This window comes from Zingiber officinale, chromosome 8B (assembly GCF_018446385.1).
Source record: "Zingiber officinale cultivar Zhangliang chromosome 8B, Zo_v1.1, whole genome shotgun sequence".
Taxonomy (NCBI): Eukaryota; Viridiplantae; Streptophyta; class Magnoliopsida; order Zingiberales; family Zingiberaceae; genus Zingiber; species Zingiber officinale.
In genome coordinates, this window is record NC_056001.1 from 64,965,212 (window position 1) to 64,975,005 (window position 9,794).

The window sequence follows — 9,794 nt, forward strand, 5'->3', positions numbered from 1 at the left end:
AACAATCAGTGATCTAGAGTTCGAGCCTCAGCTATAGCGTATTATTATAAATTTTTCACATCATTAATTTTCTCTGGTTGTTTTATATAAAAAAAATATAGTTTTCTTTAGTCCCATATCTTAAAATTGATAACACTATGATCAAAAAAGCTTCTATAAATATTTTAGGCCGACGATGTTAAAAAATATATTTTTTTTAATTTTTTTTTACTAAGACAAATATAATATTAAATTAAAATAATTTTTTACATAGGGGAGCCCGTTACTGGGATTCTCTAGCGTCACTATTGTATGGTCTGACGAATCTTACCCAAATAATTAATTCTTAGTTTATAAAGATGATACTAAAAAATCCAAATAATTCAGATTTTCAAAGACCCAGATTTTCAAAGACCCAAATAATTTATATATTATTATATTATACACGTAATGCGTGTGCACAATCACACTAATATGAATTATAAAACTACTGAAAATACAGCTATTTAACAACTTAACATAGTGGTTTTGGTTAAATTGTGGCGTAGATAATGAATACATGATATTTTTAATGTAATGGTCAAGATAGTTTAATTGATTATAAGAGACTTCCTTCTTATTCGTAGGATCGGTATTAAAGGATACTAAACGACGTAGTGGGATTTTTTTGGTAAATTGTGGCAGAGGGATTTGACCAAGGTTTGGTTGCCTAAGCATTAAGTAATTCTATAAATAAAACACTCCATGCTAATTAAACTATCTTTCTTTCCAATAATATTCATCTTATTCTCGGATTTGTGGAGGATGACTCTCCAAAGTCACAAGGTCGGATGACTCGGATCAGTTGATTTGATTTCGTGCGTAATTTGTTTATCTTTATTTTATTTTATTTCGTGAGCTACTAATTATTTTAATGATTTTTTATGGATGCATAATTCGTGGGTGATGACATCATTGATTACAGCAGTGCACGTAACATATTTAGTAATTTTTTTCTGAGAACAAAAAAAAATTATGATTTCCCTTTTATCATTTATTTGCTAAAACATTGAGATAATCCAAGCTCCAGTCACTTGTAATTGTAAACGGATTAGGCCCATTAATCACGGTTAATCTGGCACACGTATAGAAGAGAACCGGGCCTGATTAATCTTACAGTTTATTAATCCAGTACTGAATAGAAGGTTTCTTTTCCTAATTAATCTTTGTCCTACAACCTCTAATTAATTAGGCATAGATAAAAAAAAAAATTAACTGATTAGGTAACTTTAAATCTGGAATGACTGGCCAGCTTCATAAAAATTTTTCGTTGACCATCTATGTAAATCGGGAAAGTGCCAACATAATCACCTTTTACCATAGCATTTATATTTAAGTAAACAGAGAAGATAACTTCGAAGATGCAATTGCACAGTACTAACACATGAAGGTAGAACATCTGTAAGAACTTGAGATCGACATAAACATGCTGAGAACAAACACACAGTGTCAATGGCACACATAATGCAAACACAGACAAGTGATCGTAGTCCATAATTAAACAGAGACGAACAAAATGGATTGAGTGGAGATTTAGTCCCACAAGCCCCAGAACCACTTCCACCACCCACCCTTCTTCTCCTTCTTCCTCTTTCTCTTCTTCATCTCCTTCTCCATCTCCATCTCCATCTCGTCGTCGGAATCTGAATCCGAATCCGAATCCTGCTGATCCTTCTTTTTCTTCGGCTCCTTCTTCTTTCTTCCACCGTCTTCTCTGTCCTTATTCGATTCCGGCAGTATGATTTTTGTCGGAGTGGTTTTGACCTCTTTGACTTTCTGTGCTCTGCTTTCCTTCGTAGCATCCTGATCCCCTTCCACAGCATCTCGATTCACCATCTCCTCGTGCACCGCCACCTCTCTCGTCGAGGTCACTGTCACCGTGTGCTTCACTGCCTCCTCTGTCGAATCTCCCACCTCCTCGCCGAGATTACGGGAAGAGGTCACGTCATCTCCGAAGGTTAATGGCACGACGTCCACGCCTCGAAAGCGGTGGCGGTGGCGGCGCGGGTGACAGGGGCGGAAGAGACGGAGGTCTTCGAAACTGTGTTCCGGCAGGGAAACTGACGTCTCCTTCTCCTTTTCCTTCTTGCCCGACGGGAGAGAAGACTCTGTCTCGTTCTCCTTGTTACCCACTGGCCGGAGGACCAGCGCTGCGGTCTCGTTGGGCTCCGTCCCGGCCTCCTGCTTCTCTGGCGGCTGGAGGAGGGCGACAGCTGACGTATCCAGTGCGTCCCTGGAGACGACCATGTTATCGTCTACAGTGTTAGGGAATCGGGCGGCGTCGGAAAAGAGAAACAGGAGAGAGATGACGGCAATCTTGACGATGGCCATGGTGGCGAATTGGTGATGGATTACAAATATGCAGAGGAGCAAATATAATAGCCAGCTAAGAGAAGAGCGAAAGCCAAGGCACCAACGTATTATTTTTTTTTTTGAAAAAAAAAGGAATTGCTCTACTAATTAATTTTCAATATTAATATAGCAACAAATTGTTAGAAAACAATAAGAGAAAACACTAAAATAAAATAATTAAAAAGGAAAATAATATTGTTATTGATTAGGCGTTTACTTTAGCACCCGTACTCCACGCCTGCTCCAGAACATGCCTCGTGCAGGTCGAGCCTATCCGTAGTCATGTGGGTTGAACCAGTCGGGTCATCGATTTTAAAGTAAAGTAAAGAAAATGCAAATGGAAAGCAATTATTATTTTCAGTTTGTTAAAAATAATAAATTTCGTGGTAATGAATACCGTCGCTATTTTCTTAGTACCCAACAACAACCTTGTACTTTTTAAATTGTGGAGGGTGAGACATTTATATGGGGCCGGTCGATCCTCTTCAAAATTAATTGAGCTAAACTAGATAATTAATGTTAATTAAAAATAAATAAATAAATAAATAATAAAGGAGTATACATTCCCAAATTTATTCTAGAAAAATATTCAAATTTATAGGGTGTTTGTTTATTTTAAAAACTAATTTCTTTGTCTATGATTTATATATACACTTGAAAAAAAAATTATTGATAAATATAGTTCATAAGTTTTATTCAACGAATATTAATGAATTACATATAAGGTAAATATAATTGTTTAATTTACTGATTTATTTAGATGAACACCAACTTGCGTATGAAGTTTTTGTTAATTAAAGGACCCAATTAAGTATTTACCCCGTAAAAATCGAAAAAAGCCTAACGGCCCAATAGGCTTCTAACTTCCCTGTGTAAGTAGCAAGCCCATATGTATTTTACCCATAATTCACTCGCTCTTCCCCTGTTTCCAGCCTAGCCCTCTGTTTGGATGGAGTGAGAGAAGGTTCATTAACAGAAGGGGAAGGAAGGGGAAGTGAGAGAAAATAAAATATTTAACTTCTGGTTTGGGAGGGATGAAAGTTTCATTAATATAACATGTGTTATTTTGTTTAGGAGGAAAGGAAAGAGAATGAAGATTAAATAAATAAAATTATAAAAATACTTTTATTTTTTAAATTAGAAAATTTTTATAATATTAATATTTATTTTATAAATATAAATTAGATATTTTTAATAATAAAATTAATTTTTTATATTATCATTTAAATTAACTATTTATTTAATAAAAATTAATTTTTTATACTATTCCTAACAAAACAATGAATTATCGATAATCAAGTAATTAAATAAGAAATAATAAAAATAATAATTTTAGGAATCTTAAATAAAAAAATTTGAAAGATAAGGCGAGAATTCCTATTCTTTAACCACTTATTAAATTTTGATGGAAAAAATTAAAAAATAATAGATATCCATTTAAATTTTGATGATAAAAATAATTTTTCTCTTCAATTTAATTAGAAGACGTGTCGGATCCCCTCCTCTAATAATCTGGTAGAAGCAAGCTGTGAAGAGACGAGGAAATTTAACTCCGGCAACATAGTAAAATTAGAAATTAAAATATTTCTTAAATTATTAAGAACAGGGATAGAATTGGAATAAAAAATATTTTGTTTTCCCTTCTCCTTCCTTACACCTCAATTCGGGGTGTAAGAAAATCTCTCTTTTTATGGGTAACGAAAGTTAAAGTTTACCCTTCCTTACCTTTTCTTTTCTTTCCTTTTCTCACTCCTTCCCAAACGAGTTCAAAATTTTCCTTCCCCTTCCTTCCCCTTCCCTCACCTCCTCCCAAACATATCATAAGTCCAGTGTCGAAAGCAGAAGTTGCAGTAACTCCTCCGCCGGCCCTATCGATCCCTACCCTTCCTCAGCCGGATCGGAGATCGGACGCCACCCGGAGCCAGCATGGTCGGCAATGTACTTTATCTTATTGCGATATCTTCCTGTGGGTCATCTCGTGCTCAGTTTCCTGCCCAAATCGCGTGGTTCCGACGCCGGCATCCATCCCTGCTTCCGACCCGGTATGCAAATTTCTTAAATATACTCAATAGTTTTCATCTTTTAGTCGGAATCACACTCTACACACCATCTGCTCACTGATATTGTTTCTTTCATTTGCTTTGGTGAGCTTCAGTTTTTAAGGAGAGTGGCTGTAAGAGTGGGCTGATGATTGATGACGACGGATCAATCAATACTTGCTTCGAAAGATCATTCCTCTTTTATTTATATTATTTTTCCACCCAGTCCTTGAAGGGATAACAGTTTTTTGGAAGTGGCTAACAACACGATGATAAGGGCAGTATTTCGGATCTTCCGAGTCGTCCGCTTTCATTTTATTCCATAACCTCGTTACCCTTATGTAGCCTTAGCTTCCATAATCTTATAGTAACTCAATGATGAAATTTGACAGTAATTTGCTACTATCTATTGGAAAATTGAATGTTTGCATGCAATCTCTAGCTTTAGTCCAAATTATGGAAGCCTGCTATGAGTAAGACTATGGACCCATCTATTTTCTTCTTTTCAACTTGCAACGCTGAATTGCTTTATGATACCCACTATGAGACCCTAAAACTGCTTGCACACCATATGCAACCCACCATAGTGAGGGCACCATGACTGTAGTCATTCATCTTCTAGTGTTTTTTGCACGTCTCCTGCTCCATTTCAAACTCACAAATCACATTTTCGCACAACTACAAGTTCATATGGTCCATTGTTCCTCAAATCTGTATCAAAAGAAAGGTGATATAATGATTGCTCTGTATCAAAAGAAAGGTGATATGATGATTGCTTGCAGTCTTCTTATTATAAAACTTTGTTGATACTAAATCATGCTAGACTTTTTGGAGACTCACAAATTAAGAAAATTCTTCTATTCAAACTAAGGCACAGAGTTCACCAAGATTTAGCACCCATCCCATTGCATACATTAGCTTACCAGATTAATCAATTTTGTGGTCTTTCTCTTTCACTACAGAAATCAAGCTCTTGGTTCTTCTCGGCCACAGTCACTGCTTCAGCTGATCTATGGGTGACTGCTTGAGAACACATTTTGTATCAGAGGGTGAAATGAAACATTTACTATAAGAAACTGAGAGGGCGTTTGGTTTAGGGTAATAGGAGTGGAGAATGAGAATGGGAATCATTGATTCCCATTGTTAATATTTGGATTATAGGAATAGGAATACAAATAAGGGAATGAATCCTTGAAATTGGGTAATAACTCATTCCCATGTACCCCCCTTCAATGAGCCATTACCCTATTTTCATCAATCAAAATATTCCCTTATTCCAAAAATATCCTTGACTTAAAACTAAAATTTTCTCTATTAATATCAAATATCAAAATATATTTATTTATTTTTTCTTTCATATCACTTATCTCTCCTTATTCTCTCTCATTATATTTTCTCTCTCATCATAGTTTCTCTCTCATCATTTTATCACACACTTTCTCTCTCCTTAATCTCTCCTATCACACTCTCTTTCCTCTTTTTTCTCATTACACTTTCTCTCATCATACTTTCTCTCTCCTCAATCTCTTCCATCGCATTCTCTTCCTTCTTTTTTCCCTCATCACACTTTCTCTCTCATCATGCTTTCTCTCTCCTCAATCTCTCCCATCACACACTCTTTTTTCTCATCACACTTTCTCTCTCATCATACTTTCTCTCTCCTCAATCTCTCTTATCACACTTCCTCCTTTTTTCCTCAACACACTGTCTCTCTCATCATACTTTCTCTTTCCTCAATCTCCCTTATCACACTTACTCCTTTTTTCCTCAACACACTTTCTCTCTCATTATACTTTCTCTCTCATCATACTTTCTCTCTCCTCAATCTCTCTTATCACACTTACTCCTTTTTTCCTCAACACACTTTCTCTCTCATCATACTTTCTCTCTCCTCAATCTCTCCCATCATATTCACTATTCTCTTTTTCTCTCACCATACTTTCTCTCTCCTCAATCTCTCTCATGACACACTCTCTCCTCATTTTTTTCTCACTATATTTTCTCTCTCTTCATCCTCTCTTATCATACTTTCTTTCACATCATATTTTCTCTCATCATGCTCTCTCCAATTACACTCTCTTTTTTCATTTTCTCTCATCACACTTTCTCTCTCTTCATTCTTTCTTATCACACATTCTCTCTCATAATACCTTCTCTCTCATCATTCTCTTTCATCATATTTTTCTCTCACATTCATCTTTCTCTCACATCTATTTTTTTCTCTTATTTTCCTTTAAGGGTAAAAAAGGAAACTTTGATTTATTCCGATAGAAGATATACAACTAACCAAACATTGCTTTTAAGAGTGATATTCATGCTCATACCTATTCCCATTCCACAATACAATGATTCCCATTCCGATTCCTATTCCTAGGAAAGAACCAAACACCCCCTGAGTACCTGCTGCTCAGTCATCAACACTGAGAATCCATCCACAATGGCCAGAGAAGATTTCTTCTTGAAGGTGTCAGGTTGGAGGAGCTCCGCTAGCAACTGGTCATGTTTATTGCTCAGGTAAGTATCAAACTTCCGCATGCGTTCCTTTGATCTCAAGTTAAATAAGTCAATAAAATATAGGGAGCAAAAAAGAAAACAAAAAAAAGTAGAGGCTTGATAAAGACAAACCGATCTGTACGTAGATGCTCATACTGAGGATTGAAGTTCATGATGACAAAGCAAAGCTCAGGTTTCTGATCTCCCATTCCCTCCGAGGTACCCATGTTCCTTGATATGCATAGATTATATATATTTTTAGGTATTATTTGATGCATATCTATTTATATTTCATCAGTATAATCTATGTTTATTGTACCTTATTTTATTATAGTGTCATATTTTTACTCCTTTTGATCAGAGGTTTGCTCTTTGCTTATTATAGACATAACGCATTGGAGTGAAAATGGATCAAAGATGCTCATTGAAGCAAATATAGAGAAAATTAGCAATCTGGCCGTGCCCTAGAGGCATGGTCGAGTGTCTCCCACAACAATGCACATGGGCAGGCCGTGCCCTGAGACACTATCATGCCCCTCTCCACAAAGTTCCACACGACTCTTATCAGAGCCAGACTCCAATTTCGGATTTTTATGTTCTGGAGTTTGTGAGCGTATCTGAGTATTTTCGGATTGTACGGATTTCTGTCGATTTTTCGATTTGAAATTCCGAGGTATATTTTGATAAGATTTTATTTGGGGCACTAAGCAGCGACAAGACATCTCGAGACGACAAATAGGTAAATTAGATAATTTTATAGTTCTCATACTTGTAGTGATATCTGGGTAACATTGTTTAACAGATATGACACATACATGTATTCCAGTATCGAGACGTGACCGACCACGTAAGAGGGCGATAGATTCTCCGGAGACAGAGTCTCCAGAGAGATCTGGTGGGGTCGAGCCTGTCCGTCAGGGACAAACTCCTCAGGATATTGTGAGCATGTCAGGTTATCAGACCCCGACGGTTCTGACTTCAGAGGTACCTACCTTAACAGTACCACCAGTGGTACCATCGTCGGCATATCCGACACCCCCATCAGCAGTATCTGCGACATACCCGACACCCCCTCTAGCCGTGTCTGCTACTGCGTACTCGTTACCACAAATACCTATGCCGACTACTACATACTCGACACCCGTACCAGCAGTACCACCCATAGGACCAGCTCCAGTGGTTCCGCCAGTTCCTGCAGCCGTCCCTACTCATCACACTGATATAGTTGCAGCACGAGCTCGGATCCCAGCTTTGGCAGAGTCGATGAAGAGTCGATTCACCCTATTCCGTGGGGAGACCGATCCGAGTGTGGCCCAGTCCTGGATAGAGACTATGGAGCGAACCTTCTTCTACATGACTTGCTTTGAGTGGGAGAAAGCAGAGCTGACTGTTTTCTATTTACTAGATGAGGCTGATATCTGGTGGGATATGCAGCGCTCCATCCTAGGCGAGCATAACATTACTTGGGCGAGATTCAGAGAGGCTTTTGAGAGCCGGTACCTTTTACAGGTATATCAAACGACTCGTCGACAGGATTTTCTGAACCTTCGGCAGAACAATCGCACTGTGACAGAGTACAATGCTGAGTTTAATCGGTTGGTCAGGTTTTGTCCAGAATTAGTTGCTGAGGACAGATCCCGCATGTTTCAGTTTATCCAGGGACTGGATGGATATCTGCAAGCAAAACTTGTCGGTTTTAGGAGTTCATCCTATTTAGAGACGTTAGACAGAGCCCTCATGATTGAGTCAGCTCAGCAGAGAGCGTTTCCGGACAGGAAAAGGAAGCAGCCGGGTTAGATATCAGGATAGATCCAGTTGTCACAGGCGACCGGACAACAGCAGAGTGGTCGCAGTCGGCCAGTTTAGGGTACTTCTGGGGCTTCTGGGCAGTCTCAGAAGTCAGGGCGATCTTCATCAGGGCGTTCCCAATCTTCTCAGCAGAACCGGAAACAGTCTGGCAGCGACACTCACTGCACCAGATGTGGGTCTAGAGACCACGTCACCTCAGCCTGCGGCCTGAGACAGTTAGTTTGCTATTACTACAAACAGTCTGGGCACTGAGCCGAGATTGTTTGCTGAAGGCTCAGCGTATGGCTTCCGGAGTTGTTGTTCATGAGGGACAACACAATCAGTCAGGGACTCGGCGAGGAGGGCAGAGAGCCCAATCTTCTCATAGCCAGCAGAGGACATCTCCCCCTGCAGCAGCTGCATATGGCATGCATGGACAGGAGCACTCCAATGCCCTCATAGTACCACAAAGTTCAGTTGTGGGACCTCAGTATCAGCCGCAACCTCAGCCCCTAATCCAGTATCTGCAGCCCCAGCCACTGGTCCAATACCAGTCACAACCCCAGCCGTTGGTCCAATATCAGTCGCAGCCTACATATTCGTCTCTGGCTCAGTACCCGGTACTGTCACAGTGGCAGGCTCAGACTCAGGCGTCGCAGCCTTTGGCAGCACTACCACCTCCACCACCGCTAGAGATCGGGCGTATTCACGCGGTTACCAGAGAGGATGCACAGCGGGCCGACGGATCTGTTTTCCGTGGTATGGTTTTACTTTATGCATCCGTTGATATGCTGATAGATACTAGTAGCTCGCATTCTTTTATTTCCTGTGCCTTTATGAGGGGCATAGGTAGACTACTGACTCTTAGACCGCAGCGACTGACCGTCTTTCTACCGTTCAGTGATGCTTTGGACGTCACCCAGGAGGTCAAAGGTTGCCCGTTAGACTTTGGCAACCAGATACTTATGGTAGATCTTTTAGTATTGGAAATGGTCGACTTTAATATTATTATTGGCATGAATTGTTTATCAGCATATCATGCCACTGTTGATTGTCAGATAAGGGTGGTCACATTCCGACCTCCGAACCAACCCTTGTGGGATT